The sequence below is a fragment of the Triticum urartu genome, chromosome 5A (assembly GCF_056163025.1).
Source record: "Triticum urartu cultivar PI428250 chromosome 5A, HENAU_Tu73, whole genome shotgun sequence".
Taxonomy (NCBI): domain Eukaryota; kingdom Viridiplantae; phylum Streptophyta; class Magnoliopsida; order Poales; family Poaceae; genus Triticum; species Triticum urartu.
Genome location: NC_141877.1, coordinates 617,305,057 through 617,311,090, shown reverse-complemented (window position 1 = coordinate 617,311,090; position 6,034 = coordinate 617,305,057). Strand labels below are relative to the sequence as shown.

Here is a 6,034-nt window from a genome sequence, read left to right as displayed (position 1 = left end):
TCAAGCAAGACAGCAAGGCCTGTAGCCTGGTCCGTGAAAGACTGAAAGTCCGCGAAAAATGCCAATGACGGCCGAGCATCAGGTAGGCCTTTATCCTGGTCGTTGGCGTTCTATGGGGATTCGAGCTTTCCCGGTATTCTAGCGCGTTGTCCCCTCGTGTATTGATGCAGAAAGGAGGCTGCTTTAGCTAGGGAATCTAGCACTTGGACCAGCCCTGACAATGTTCCATTGTATTGTATACACTTGCATGTGCTGCCAGCAACCGCTCTCTCTCTCTCTCTGCGCCAAGCGCACTGACCCTTCAAAAAAAAAACAGTTGAAGGAATCCTGGCAGGTGCTACACTTCACCATTAGGGCTCCTTTGATTCAAAGGATATCTTTAGGATTTTTGAAGGATTGAAATCCTTAGAAATTTTTTCTATGTCGGCCCATTGATTTATAGGATTGGATCTTATAGGAATTTATCCTATGAAATCTTTTGTACTATATTTCATAGAAAATCTAACATCCACTCCAACTTCCTTTTACATTTCCTTTGTTTTTCATGTGGCATCAAACACTCTTTGCTAATTCTATAGGATTCAAGTTGACATGCCAATGTAATCCTATACTTTTCATATTCCTACATTTTCAAAATCCTGTGAATCAAAGAGGCCTAATTTTGTTACTTGGGATCCAACCATCATTAGCACCCAATTTTGTTACTTGGGATCCAACCATCATGCTCAGACAGTGTAACATCCAACAATCAACATATTTTGTGAATGTTAATGAACAAGTGGTGACATTTTATTCCTCAGCACCACCACGGACAAATTCCAGGATAGGTAATTTGTGCCAAGATTATGTTAAAGCACTATGGTCTCTTTAATCAACACCCTTTTTACATCAGACATGCCTAGTGCTCACTTACGAAACCACATGGCATCTCACTCACGCAAGCATATTGGATATTGCCACTGCCGCTCATCCTTGCTAATTCCTCCTCCTCCCAAAGCTGCTCAAGAACACAAAGAACAGATTGCATCTTCATGTACGGATGCGGTTAACCAGCCAGATGGGTTAATCACTGAGCCATCTCTCTTGTCGACGTATGTTGTAGGGATTAAGCTCCATCTCCTTTTGGAGTTCCTATTAGCAGTCTGAGAATAATCACATAAACACATTTGCATGAGAAACAACCCCAGTGTTTCCAGATAATGAAGGAAAACGCATTAACATAAATTATACTGTATCTGACTAGGATATGCCATAACTATACTGCAGAAGCAAAAACTAAAACACATTTGTTATAGCATCATGCTAGATATAACACATCAATCAAAAGGTAATCAGCTAATTGTCCAAATCCAAACCAATGAAGGCACACCTGCCGACAGTTCTGCTAATTATAGCTAATTTAATTTACAAGGACTTGGCAATGGGGAAATTTATTTCTTCAGCCAGCTTAGTTATCCACCGAAATGAACATATTAATCACGGGAAACTAGCTAAACTTTTCTTTTTGTTTAATTGCACAGAAAGGCACGAACACCCTTCATGAGGTGTTCTTCAAAAAAATGTCAACAGAGTTACATGAATCAAAATAGTACAACATTCTTTCCCACTCAGATCTTTGCAATCAGTGGTACGAATTCAAACTTTACCCTACTCAAATGAAGTAATTATTAGCCTTAGATTGGCACATCAAAACCATTACTAAGTTCCAGCAGGATGAAGCATCGACTATCAAAGTTAAATGGATTCCTCAAGACATCACAAAATCTCACTGGTTTATGAACATTTTTCTGTAACTGGAGTGAAGATCAAAAGGGGACACCTCAACAAAAATCAAAGACCAGGAAAAGTACTCATTGATGATCACAACTGACATTGGTTTTCTCAAGAAAATTGGACATCACAGAAATAAAGAAAAAAAATCATGGCCATGAAAAGCTAACCACATACTAGTGTATCCAGAGCCATACAAGATCGGAGTATTAAAGAAACAAGAATCGAAATCACAGCACCATGCTTAAAAATCCAAGAAACGAAATCACAGCACCCATGCTTAAAAAAACACTAAGAATCGCAAGGTTAGAGCTCGAGCCATAGATGACGTTGTCCCCGCTGACGAATCCGGCACCTTCCCCCTCCGCCCCACCTGCATCTTCATGCTACCGGCGCCCCCCTCCAGATCTGGCCGCACACATACCTGTGCCGGATCTGTCCTGCTCCTTCCCCGCCGGCGTTCCCTTCGTTGGAGCCTTGGAGGTGAGGCTGGGTACCTGGGTGGGGGCGATAGGAACGAGGACGACAGAGAGCGAGGGTGACGATGTCAATAATGGATGAGAGAGTAGCGCAGCATGTGCCGAACATGTATGCGTAGGTGTATCCCAGACCGTATATGAAACACTAGGCCGACACTAGCCTGCCGAGGATTCCAGATCCCCAAGCCCATTCCAACGCCGAGGATACCGGCCTGGTGCTCGGCCTCTGAAAATCCGCACTCGAAAGTCCGTCGCTTTTGCGGGAGCGTGTGTATTATCGGTTCGTTCCTGTCGGCGGGCTGGCTGCTGCATGGAGGTCCGGACAAGACCTCCACCTCGTCAACTGTTCGTGTTTCCTTCCGAGGTGACGGAGGTCCACTGGTTTGTGTGTGACCCGCGCACCTGCCACGGCACGCCCCACGAACGGCCGCTGGTTAGGTACCGCACGTGGCTCCCAAGAACGCCGGCCGCCCGCCGTCGTCTACTACAAATATCCCACTCACTCTCTCTCTCTCTCCTTGACTCAGCCAGGCGGTGCAACTGCGACCTGGGACGACACGGCGGCAGCGCTGATCAGTATCTCCCTCGTCGTCTTCTCGCCGCTCGCTCTCCCGACAGAAATGGCAGGCCAGGCACAAAACGGCCACGGCGACCTCGCCAGGAAGCCGCCCGTCGTCGTCATGTACTCGCCGCCGGGGATGGCGGGCCACCTGGTCCCCGTGGTGGAGCTCGGCAAGCTGCTGGTCGCGCAGGGCCTCCGGGTCACCGTCGTGCTCGGCGGCGGCGGCGCGTCCTCGTCGCTCCTCCACGCCGCCGCGGCCGCCAACCCGGCGCTCGCCTTCCACTGCCTGCCCCCGGCCGCGCTCGCCCCCGACGTGGCCGCCGCCTGCAGCCGCAGCTTCGAGGCCAGGCTCTTCGAGCTCGCGCGCGCCGCCAACCCGGACCTGCGCGACTTCCTCCGCGCCGCGCCCCCGGCCGCCCTCCTCATCGACTTCTTCTGCAGCGCCGCGCTCGACGTCGGCGCCAAGCTCGGCGTGCCCACCTACTTCTTCTTCACCACCTGCGTCGGCAGCGTCGCGTTCGGGCTCTACCACCCGGTCATCGACGAGCGGACCACCCTCGGCTTCGGGGACATGGGCGGCGACCCCGTGCACGCCCCGGGACTGCCGCCCATACCGGCGGATCACCTCGCCGGGGCCATCCAAGATCGCGAGAGCTTGAGCAACAGGCACTTCGTGGACTTGGGCCTAAGGATGTGCGACTCCATGGGCGTCCTCGTCAACGGCTGCCGGTCCCTAGAGCCGGGCGCCGCCGACGCCATCGTGGCAGGCCTCTGCAATCCGCAGTGCCGGCCGACGCCGCCGCTGTACTGCGTGGGGCCGCTGATTAAGCACGACGAGGAGACCGGGGCGTCAAAGCGCCAGGAGTGCCTCGCGTGGCTCGACGGCCAGCCCGACGCCAGCGTGGTGTTCCTCTGCTTCGGCAGCATGGGCCGCTTCAGCGCGGAGCAGGTCAAGGAGATAGCGGCGGGCCTGGAAACAAGCGGGCAGCGGTTCCTGTGGGTCGTGCGGCGCCCGCCCCCGCCCGGCGCCGAGCGCCGGCCGCCGGCCGACGGAGACGACGACGGCGACATCGACGAGCTGTTCCCGGAAGGCTTCCTGCAGCGGACCAAGGACAGGGGGCTGGTGGTCATGTCCTGGGCGCCTCAGCGGCAGGTGCTGGCGCACGGAGCGGTCGGCGGCTTCGTAACGCACTGCGGCTGGAACTCGGTGCTGGAAGCTATCATGGCGGGCGTGCCGATGCTGGCGTGGCCGCTGTACGCGGAGCAGCGCATGAACAGAGTATTCCTCGTCGAGGAGATGCGGCTGGCCGTGCCCATGGAAGGGTACGACAAGAAGATGGTCGAGTCCGACGAGGTGGCGGCCAAGGTGCGGTGGCTGATCGAGTCCGACGGCGGGAGGGAGCTCCGGCAGCGGACGCGGGCGGCCATGCGGCTGGCGGAGGAGGCGGTGGGCGACGGCGGCGAGTCGAGGGCCGCGCTGGTGGATCTCGCGAGACAGTGGAAGAGCGCCGCCGACAGCTGAGCTCACCGTCGGGATTTCGGACGTCACGTACGCGAGGTGCTGCATGTGTGCACGTGTGACCTTGGATCGAGTAGTACGACTGCATCGCGTGCTGCAAGATGTTGTTCATTACTGTGTGTGATAGTATATAAATACTGAGCAATTGCTTTTTTTTAGGGAACCGAGCAATTGCTCAACTCAATAAAAAGGACCCCTTACCTGGCGAACGTTCGTCAATAGTGGGTGGCATCTTCTATATCTAAATAGCTAGCCCCACTAACATATTTCTCTCAACATGTAAGCATGCCACATCATCAAGCAACATGCATGGCAAAAGGCCTACCACAACATGCATTCATGCACATGAAAATATCCACCTCAACATGCAAACATATCTTACACGATTTTGATTGACATTTTTAGTTGCGAGAGTGTGAAAGTTTCTTCTGTGCGACATGATAGATTCTGTCAGAGAAGGCAATTTTTTCGTTTAAAACTGCCACCGCTTGATCTTGTATTAGAACTGAAACTGCCATCAAAAGGGTTCATTTGTCACCTCTCTCCCAGCAAACGATTGCCAGATAGGATTTCCAATAAAAAATGACCCAATAATGGTCCGACGTTCGATCCCCAGGTACCTCAGTGCGAAAGAAACGTTTGCTAGGAGGAAGCCACTCGAGCGAACGAAAACGTTCGATGCAAGCGGCCCTGCCAGCAAACGAAATGCATGAGCACCGTCCAACTTTTTTTTAGATATGGGCATTGTTCAGCTGAGTGGGCCTATGCGAGGGGCTTAAGCAGCGGTTCAAGAAACAACGGCCGTGTTTGGTTCCCTGGGTACGTTCAGACTGCATTGCACGGGGGATGCGGGCTGAGTGTGGCTTGGTTGAGCCGATGCAAGAATGAACCAAGATTGGTGTTTGGTGAACCTGTACCATATAGCTGTACGAGGTGGAGATTCTTCTGAATGTCACTAAAATCAGAGAGAAACGGGGATCATTCGACGGCTCCAGACGGTGGGATCTCGCTTGCGGCGGTGCGAGGTAGCCTGACTCGGCGTGCGGCGGCAGGACCTGGTGTGGGGCGGCGCAAGATGACTGGATCCGGCGTGGACGACGAACGAGGACGGTGGCGGCGGCGCTTGACCAAGACGGTGGCGGCGACGACGCTTGATGGAGGCAAACGAGGTAGCGGCGCTTGACGACGACGGCGGGCGATGTGGAAGCGGAGCTCACCTCACCACGCGGCGCTTGATGGGGGCCGGGCCGGTGCTTGACGAGATGCTCTGGCAATGTCGGGGGTTTGGTACGACGTATGCCAACGGATGGCTTATCATGGTAGGGGCGAGTAGAACGTCGCCGGTGCCTGGAAACGGGATGAGGCGAAGACATGCACAACGGCGAATCTTACCCAGCTTCGGGGCTCTCCGGGGAGATAATACCCCTACTGCTGCTCTGCGGGGTCTCCGCATAATCACTATGGTCAAGTGTTTACACGGTTGCTCCTTGATCTGTGTATGGTGGTAGGAGAGGGCAAGGCTAGCTCTCTCCCTCTATCTGGTGAGGTATAGAACTACTGGGATCTAACCCTTTGCATGGGTGCCCTGGGGGTTTATATAGGCCTACCCCCCAGGGGTACAATGGTAATGTGGCTGGGGCCGCCAGTGTCTCCGACCTCCGACTTCTCCGCCGACTGCTGGGGCCCGCCGACTGGTCTGGTACG

At 53.8% G+C, this 6,034-nt stretch overlaps 1 pseudogene; it reads left to right on the top strand.

Moving 5' to 3' along the window:
- Nucleotides 1-2,693: 2,693 nt before the first annotated feature.
- On the top strand, nt 2,694-4,488 carry LOC125511064 (anthocyanidin 5,3-O-glucosyltransferase pseudogene; annotated as a pseudogene).
- Nucleotides 4,489-6,034: the final 1,546 nt, after the last annotated feature.